At 40.2% G+C, this 9,911-nt stretch overlaps 1 pseudogene; it reads left to right on the top strand.

The window, feature by feature from the left end:
* The first annotated feature begins 467 nt into the window (after window positions 1–467).
* On the top strand, window positions 468–1,987 carry LOC100677690 (olfactory receptor 2H1-like; annotated as a pseudogene).
* Window positions 1,988–9,911: the final 7,924 nt, after the last annotated feature.

The raw sequence follows: 9,911 nt of genomic DNA on the forward strand, positions 1-9,911 counted from the left end.
ATTCACACTTTTTGTCTATGGTGGACTACCCTGAAAATAACGGTAAAGTAAATAAAAACGAATGATTCTAGAATATTTATGCTCCTTCCCAAGAGAAAACAACGCTACAGAGATACTTATTATTTATGATCAGGAAATCTGATTAAAGCATTTCTTTGTTCAGTCTCCCCAGACTTCCCTAGAAGAACATTCAGAACTCCCACAGTACTGAGGACAAAATAAACCAAAACAAACTCATTGCTGTTGAGTTAATTCCAACTCCTAGTAACCCTACAGGACAGAAAGGAACTGCCTCCATAGGTTTTCCAAGGCTGTAAATCTTTACCAAAGCAGACTGTCACATCATTCTCCCGTGGAGCAGCTGGTGGGTTCAAACTTTTGACTCAGTTAACAGCTGAACACTGCTCCACCGGGGCTCCTTCAGAGCAAAATAGGTGCTCCACAATTGACCATTGAATTTTAATCAATTAAACTCATATTTTGCATCAACCTTCTTTGTCCTCAAAAGTAAGAGGTACCAGTATGCTTTCTTTGTTTGCACTAGACAACATTTGATCAGGAGGAACAAGGGAAGAGAAGGAGTTATTGCATGGTAATAAGCCTGGGAAACGGAGGCTGGGTGAGAAGAGGGAGAAGGGAAACCTGTATGACCTGAAAGTATCCAGGATGGGTTCTTAAAAAACACGTTGGAACACACTTGGAAGACAGCTCTTTTCCCTCTCCAGGGTCTAAATGAACATGCCATGGTCAACCAAAGCTCCCCAGTGGGCTTTATCCTTCTGGGATTTTCTGAACACCCAGGACTGGAAAAGGTTCTTTTTTGTGATTGTCTTCACTTCCTACCTCTTGACCCTGGTGGGCAACACGCTCATCATCCTCCTGTCTGTGCTGGACCCCAGGCTCCACTCGCCAATGTACTTTTTCCTCTCCAACCTCTCCTTCTTGGATCTCTGCTTCACCACAAACTTTGTCCCTCAGATGCTGTTCAACCTCTGGGGCCCAAAAAAGACGATCAGCTTCCTTGGCTGCTCTGTCCAGCTCTTCATCTTCCTGTCCCTGGGGACCACTGAGTGCATCCTCCTTACAGTGATGGCCTTTGACCACTATATGGCTGTTTCCCAGCCCCTCCACTATGCCACCATCATCTGCCCCCTCCTGTATTGGCAGCTGGCAGCTGTGGCCGGGGTCATAGGTCTGGTCCAATCAATAGTTCAGACAACACCCACCGTTTGCCTACCCTTCTGCCCCCACTGGCAGACAGATGAGTTTTTATGTGAGGTTACATCTCTAATTCATCTCTCCTGTGGGGAATCCACCTACAACGAGATTCAGCTGGCTGTGTCCAGTGTCATCTTCTTGGTTATGCCACTCACCCTTATTCTTATCTCATATGCTGCTATCGCTCAGGCAGTGATGAAGATTAACTTGCAATAACATGCAGAAAGGCTTTTGGAACCTGCTCTTCCCATCTCATTGTGGTCACTGTCTTTTACAGTTCTGTCATTGCTGTCTACCTCCAGCCCAAAAAATCCCTATGCCCAGAAAAGGGGCAAGTTCTTTGGTCTCTTCTATGCAGTGGGCACTCCTTCACTTAACCCTCTCATATACATCCTGAGGAACAAGGAGGTAAAGAGGGCATTCCTGAGGCTGCTGCGAAGCAAGGATACTCCAGAGAAAACTGAGGGATAACAGTTTGATGCGCTCTCTAAATTATGAGGTTTCTTCATGCTTTTGTTAGCAAATGTGAGCTCACAAGCACACTGCCTTCTACACACATACCTAAGCCATCACGGTGGATCACAGTGTGACTATGTGGTATATAAGACAGCCAGAGACAGAGAAAGAGACTGTGTTAAGAGGATGTAGGATCTCTATAAGATGTCTTTATCTCAAACATTATCTTGTCCATTAATTTTTTTTATTCACTTTTATTGAGCTTCAAGTGAACGTTTACAAATCAAGTCAAACTGTCACATATAAGTTTATACACACCTTACTCCGTACTCCCACTTGCTCTCCCCCTAAGGAGTCAGCCCTTCCAGTCTCTCGTGACAATTTTGCCAGCTTCCAACTCTCTCTATCCTCCCATCCCCCCTCCAGACAGGAGATGCCAACACAGTCTCAAGTGTCCACCTGATACAAAGAGCTCACTCTTCATCAGCATCCCTCTCCTACCCACTGTCCAGTCCCTTTCATGTCTGATGAGTTGTCTTCGGGAATGGTTCCTGTCCTGGGCCAACAGACATTTTGGGGACCATGACCACCGGGATTCCTCTAGTCTCAGTCAGATCATTAAGTCTGGTCTTTTTGTGAGAATTTGGGGTCTGCATCCCACTGATCTCCTGCTCCCTCAGGGGTTCTCTGTTGTGCTCCCTGTCAGGGCAGTCATTCGTTGTGGCCGGGCACCAACTAGTTCTTCTGGTCTCAGGATGATGTAGGTCTCTGGTTCATGTGGCCCTTTCTGTCTCTTGGGCTCTTAGTTGTTGTGTGACCTTGGTGTTCTTCCTTCTCCTTTGATCCAGGTGGGTTGAGACCAATTGATGCATCTTAGATGGCCGCTTGTTAGCATTTAAGACCCCAGACACCACATTTCAAAGTGGGATGGAGAATGTTTTCATAATAGAGTTTATTATGCCAATTAACTTAGAAGTCCCCTTAAACCATGGTCCCCAAACCCCCGCCCTTGCTCTGCTGACCTTTGAAGCTTTCAGTTTATCCCAGAAACTTCTTTGCTTTTGGTCCAGTCCAGTTGAGCTGACCTTCCATGTGTTGAGTGTTGTCCTTCCCTTCACCTAAAGCAGTTCTTATCTACTCACTAATCAGTAAAAAATCCTCTCCCACCCTCCCTCCCTCCCCTCCCCTCATAACCACAAAAGTATGTGTTCTTCTCAGTTTATACTATTTCTCAAGATCTTGTAACAGTGGTCTTATACAATATTTGTCCTTTTGCCTCTGACTAATTTCGCTCAGCATAATGCCTTCCAGGTTCCTCCATGGTATGAAATGTTTCACAGATTCGTCACTGTTCTTTATCGATGCATAGTATTCCATTGTGTGAATATACCACAATTTATTTACCCATTCATTCGTAGATGGACACCTTGGTTGCCTCCAGCTTTTTGCTATTGTAAACAGAGCTGCAATAAACATGGGTGTGCATATATCTGTTTGTGTGAAGGCTCTTGTTTCTCTAGGGTATATTCCGAGGAGTGGGATTTCTGGGTTGTACGGTAGTTCTATTTCTAACTGTTTAAGATAACGCCAGATAGATTTCCAAAGTGGTTGTACCATTTTACATTCCCACCAGCAGTGTATAAGGGTTCCAATCTCTTCGCAGCCTCTCCAACATTTATTATTTTGTGTTTTTTGGATTAAAGCCAGCCTTGTTGGAGTGAGATGGAATCTCATCGTAGTTTTAATTTGCATTTCTTAAAAAAAGAAAAAGTTTTTTTTTAATGGCTAATGATCGAGAGCATTTTCTCATGTATCTGTTAGCTGCCTGAATAGCTTCTTTAGTGAAGTGTGTGTTCATATCCTTTGCCCACTTCTTGATTGGGTTGTTTGTCTTTTTGTGGTTGAGTTTTGACAGAATCGTATAGATTTTAGAGATCAGGCGCTGGTTGGAGATGTCATAGCTGAAAATTCTTTCCCAGTCTGTATGTGCTCTTTTTACTCTTTTGGTGGAGTCTTTAGATGAGCATATGTGTTTGATTTTTAGGAGCTCCCAGTTATCTGGTTTCTCTTCGTCATTTTTGGTAATGTTTTGTATTCTGTTTATGCCTTGTATTAGGGCTCCTAAGGTTGTCCCTATCTTTTCTTCCATGATCTTTATCGTTTTAGTCTTTATGTTTAGGTCTTTAATCCACTTGGAGTTAGTTTTTGTGCATGATGTGAGGTATGGGTCCTGTTTCATTTGATATCCAATTATGTCAGCACCATTTGTTAAAAAGACTATCTTTACCCGAATTAACTGACACTGGGCCTTTGTCAAATATCAGCTGCTCATATATGGATGGATTTATATCTGGGTTCTCAATTCTGTTCCATTGGTCTATGTATCTGTTGTTGTACCAGTACCACGCTGTTTTGACTACTGTGGCTGTATAATAGGTTCTGAAATCAGGTAGAGTGAGGCCTCCCACTTTCTTCTTCTTTTTTCAGTAATGCTTTACTTATCCGGGGCTTCTTTCCCTTCCATATGAAGTTGGTGATTTGTTTCTCCATCACATTAAAAAATGACATTGGAATTTGGATCGGAGGTGCATTGTATGTATAGATGGCTTTTGGTAGAATAGACATTTTTACTATGTTAAGTCTTCCTATCCATGAGCAAGGTATGTTTTTCCGCTTAAGTACGTCCTTTTTAGTTTCTTGTACTAGTACTTTGTAGTTTTCTTTGTATAGGTCTTTTACATCTTTGGTAAGATTTATTCCTAAGTAAAGGGAAAGAAGCGTCGGATAAGCAAAGCATTACTGAAAAAGAAGAAGAAAGTGGGAGGCCTCACTCTACCTGATTTCAGAACCTATTATACAGCCAGAGTAGTCAAAACAGCCTGGTACTGGTACAACAACAGGCACATAGACCAATGGAACAGAATTGAGAACCCAGATATAAATCCATCCACATATGAGCAGCTGATATGTGACAAAGGCCCAGTGTCAGTCAATTGGGGAAAAGATAGTCTTTTTAACAAATGGTGCTGGCATAACTGGATATCCATTTGCAAAAAAAATGAAACAGGACCCATACCTCACACCATGCACAAAAACTAACTCCAAGTGGATCAAAGACCTAAACATAAAGACTAAAACGATAAAGATCATGGAAGAAAAAATTGGGACAACCCTAGGAGCCCTAATACAAGGCATAAACAGAATACAAAACATTACCAAAAATGACGAAGAGAAACCAGATAACTGGGAGCTCCTAAAAACCAAACACCTATGCTCATCTAAAGACTTTACCAAAAGAGTAAAAAGACCACCTACAGACTGGGAAAGAATTTTCAGCTATGACATCTCCGACCAACGCCTGATCTCTAAAATCTACATAGTTCTGTCTAAACTCAACCACAAAAGGACAAACAACCCAATCAAGAAGTGGGCAAAGGATATGAACACACACTTCACTGAAGAAGCTATTCAGGCAGCTAACAGATACATGAGAAAATGCTCTCGATCATTAGCCATTAGAGAAATGGAAATTAAAACTACGATGAGATTCCGTCTCACTCCAACAAGGCTGGCTTTAATCCAAAAAACACAAAATAATAAATGTTGGAGAGGCTGTGGAGAGATTGGAACTCTTATACACTGCTGGTGGGAATGTAAAATGGTACAACCACTTTGGAAATCTATCTGGCGTTATCTTAAACAGTGAGAAATAGAACTACCATACAACCCAGAAATCCCACTCCTCGCAATATACCCTAGAGAAACAAGAGCCTTCATACAAACGGATATATGCACACCCATGTTTATTGCAGCTCTGTTTACAATAGCAAAAAGCTGGAAGCAACCAAGGTGTCCATCTACGAATGAATGGGTAAATAAATTGTGGTATATTCACACAATGGAATACTATGCATCGATAAAGAACAGTGACGAATCTGTGAAACATTTCATACCATGGAGGAACCTGGAAGGCATTATGCTGAGCGAAATTAGTCAGAGGCAAAAGGACAAATATTGTATAAGACCACTATTATAAGATCTTGAGAAATAGTATAAACTGAGAAGAACACATACTTTTGTGGTTAAGAGGGGGGGAGGGAGGGAGGGAGGGAGACGGGTTTTTTACTGATTAATTAGCTGAAAAGAACTGCTTTAGGTGAAGGGAAGGACAACACTCAATACATGGAAGGTCAGCTCAACTGGACTGGACTGGACCAAAAGCAAAGAAGCTTCCAGGATAAACTGAATGCTTCAAAGGTCAGCGGAACAAGGGCGGGAGTTTGGGAACCATGGTTTAAGGAGACTTCTAAGTCAATTGGCAAAATAATTCTATTACGAAAACATTCTCCATCCCACTTTGAAATGTGGCATCTGGGGTCTTAAAAGCTAACAAGTGGCCATCTAAGATGCATCAACTGGTCTCAACCCACCTGGAGCAAAGGAGAATGAAGAACACCAAGGTCACATGACAACTAAGAGCCCAAGAGACAGAAAGGGCCACATGAACCAGAGACCTACATCATCCTGAGAACAGAAGAACTAGTTGGTGCCCGGCCACAATCGGTGAGTGCCCTGACAGGGAGCACAATAGAGAACCCCTGAGGGAGCAGGAGATAAGTGGGATGCAGACCCCAAATTCTCATAAAAAGACCATACTTAATGGTCTGGATGTGACTAGAGGAATCCCGGCGGTCATGGTCCCCAAACCTTCGGTTGGCACAGGACGGGAAACATCCCCGAAGACAATTCATCAGACATGAAAGGGACTGGACAGTGGGTGGGAGAGAGATGCTGATGAAGAGTGAGCTAATAATATCAGGTGGACACTTGAGACTGTGTTGGCATCTCCTATCTGGAGGGGGGATGGGAGGATAGAGAGAGTTGGAGGCTGCCAAAGTTTTCACGAAAGGAGAGACTGGAAGGGCTGACTCATTAGGGGGAGAGCAAGTGGGAGTAAGGAGTAAGATGTAGAGTAACTTATATGTGACAGACTGACTTGATTTGTAAACGTTCACTTGAAGCTCAATAAAAGTTAATAAAAAAAAAGGGGGGGGTGAAGGATTTATTCCTAAGTATTTTATCTTCTTGGGGGCTACTGTGAATGGTATTGATTTGGTGATTTTCTCTTCGATGTTCTTTTTGTTGATGTAGAGGAATCCAAGTGATTTTTGTATGTTTATCTTATAACCTGAGACTCTGCCAAACTCTTCTATTAGTTTCAGTAGTTTTCTGGAAGATTCCTTAGGGTTTTCTGTGTATAAGATAATGTCATCTGCAAATAGAGATAATTTTACTTCCTCCTTGCCAATCCGGATGCCCTTTATTTCTTTGTCTAGCCTAATTGTTCTGGCTAGGTCCTCTAGCACAATGTTGAATAAGAGCAGTGATAAAGAGCATCCTTGTCTGGTTCCCGTTCTCAAGAGAAATGCTTTCAGGTTCTCTCCATTTAGAGTGATGTTGGCTGTTGGCTTTGTATAAAAAAAAAAAAATTTTTGTATAGATACCCTTTATTATGTTGAGGAATTTTCCTTCAATTCCTATTTTGGTGAGAGTTTTTATCATAAATGGGTGTTGGACTTTGTCAAATGCCTTTTCTGCATCAATTGATAAGATCGTGTGGTTTTTGTCTTTTGTTTTATTTATATGGTGGATTACATTAATGGTTTTTCTAACATTAAACCAGCCTTGCATACCTGGTATAAATCCCACTTGGTCGTGGTGGATTAAGTTTTTGATATGTTGTTGAATTCTATTGGCTAGAATTTTGTTGAGGATTTTTGCATCTATGTTCATGAGGGACATAGGTCTGTAATTTTCTTTTTTTGTGATGTCTTTACCTGGTTTTGGTATCAGGGAAATGGTGGCTTCATTGAATGAGTTAGATAGCATTCCGTCATTTTCTATGCTTTGAAATACCTTTAGTAAGAGTGGTGTTAACTCTTCTCTGAAAGTTTGGTAGAACTCTGCAGTAAAGCCGTCCGGGCCAGGGCTTTTTTTTGTTGGGAGTTTTTTGATTACCGTTTCAATCTCTTTTTTTGTTATGGGTCTATTTAGTTGTTCTACTTCTGATTGTGTTAGTTTAGGTAGGTAGTGTTTTTCCAGGAATTCATCCATTTCTTCTAGGTTTGCAAATTTGTTAGAATACAATTTTTCGTAATAATCTGATACGATTCTTTTAATTTCAGTTGGGTCTGTTGTGATGTGGCCCATCTCGTTTCTTATTCGGGTTATTTGTTTCCTTTCCTGTATTTCTTTAGTCAGTCTGGCCAATGGTTTATCAATTTTGTTAATTTTTTCAAAGAACCAGCTTTTGGCTTTGTTAATTCTTTCAATTGTTTTTCTGTTCTCTAATTCATTTAGTTCAGCTCTAATTGTTATTATTTGTTTTCTTCTGGTGCCTGAAGGATTCTTTTGTTGCTCACTTTCTATTTGTTCAAGTTGTAGGGACAGTTCTCTGATTTTGGCTCTTTCTTCTTTTTGTATGTGTGCATTTATCGATGTCAATTGGCCTCTGAGCACTGCTTTTGCTGTGTCGCAGAGGTTTTGATAGGAAGTATTTTCATTCTCATTGCGTTCTATGAATTTCCTTATTCTCTCCTTAATGTCTTCTATAACTCAGTCTTTTTTCAGGAGGGTATTGTTCATTTTCCAAGTATTTGACTTCTTTTCCCTAATTTTTCTGTTATTGATTTCCACTTTATGGCCTTTTGGTCTGAGAAGATGCTTTGTAATATTTCAATGTTTTGGATTCTGCAAAGGTTTGTTTTATGACCTAATATGTGGTCTATTCTAGAGAATGTTCCATGTGCACTAGAAAAAAAGTACACTTTGCAGCAGTTGGGTGGAGAGTTCTGTATAAGTCAATGAGGTCAAGTTGGTTGATTGTTGTAAGTAGGTCTTCCGTGTCTCTATTGAGCTTCTAACTGGATGTCCTGTCCTTCTCCGAAAGTGGTGTGTTGAAGTCTCCTACTATAATTGTGGAGGTGTCTATCTCACTTTTCAGTTCTGTTAAAATTTGATTTATGTATCTTGCAGCCCTGTCATTGGGTGCATAAATATTTAATATGGTTAGATCTTCCTGGCCAATTGTCCCTTTTATCATTATGTAGTGTCCTTCTTTATCCTTTGTGGTGGATTTAAGTCTAAAGTCTATTTTGTCAGAAATTAATATTGCTACTCCTGCTCTTTTTTGCTTGTTGTTTGCTTGATATATTTTTTCCATCCTTTGAGTTTTAGTGTGCTTATGTCTCTAAGTCTAAGGTGTGTCTCTTGTAGGCAGCATATACACGCATCTTGTTTCTTTATCCAGTCTGAGACTCTCTGTCTCTTTATTGGTGCATTTAGTCCATTTACATTCAGCGTAATTATAGATAAGTATGTGTTTAGTGTTGTCATTTTGATGCCTTTTTATGTGTGTTGTTGACAATTTCAATTTTCCACTTACTTTTTTGTGCTGAGACGTTTTTCTTTGTAAATTGTGTGTTCCTCAGTTTCACAGTATTTGACTTTATGTTTGCTGAGTCATTACGTTATTCTTGGTTTTTATTTTGAGTTATGGAATTGTTAGACCTCTTTGTGGTTACCTTAGTATTTACCCCTATTTTTCTAAGTAAAAACCTAACTTGTATTGTCCTATATCGCCTTGTATCCCTCTCCATACGGCAGTTCTATGCCACCTGTATTTAGTCCCTCTTTTTGATTATTGTGATCTTTTACATATTGACTTCAATGATTACCTGTTATGAGCATTTTCTTTTTAAATTAATCTTAATTTGTTTTTGTGATTTCCCTATTTAAGTTGATATCAGGATGTTCTGTTCTGTGACCTTGTGTTGTGCTGGTATCTGATATTATTGGTTTTCTGACCAAACAATTTCCTTTAGTATTTCTCGTAGCTTTGGTTTGGTTTTTGCAGATTCTCTAAGCTTGTGTTTGTCTGTAAATATCTTAATTTCGCCTTCATATTTCAGAGAGAGTTTTGCTGGATATATGATCCTTGGCTGGCAGTTTTTCTCCTTCAGTGCTCTGTATATGTCATCCCATTGCCTTCTTGCCTGCATGGTTTCTGCTGAGTAGTCTGAACTTATTCTTATTGATTCTCCCTTGTAGGAGACCTTTCTTTTATCCCTGGCTGCTTTTAAAATTTTCTCTTTATCTTTGCTTTTGGCAAATTTAATGATAATATGTCTTCGTGTTTTTCTTTTTGGATCAATCTTAAATGGGGTTCGATGAGCATC

The sequence above is a fragment of the Loxodonta africana genome, chromosome 1 (assembly GCF_030014295.1).
Source record: "Loxodonta africana isolate mLoxAfr1 chromosome 1, mLoxAfr1.hap2, whole genome shotgun sequence".
NCBI classification, from domain to species: domain Eukaryota; kingdom Metazoa; phylum Chordata; class Mammalia; order Proboscidea; family Elephantidae; genus Loxodonta; species Loxodonta africana.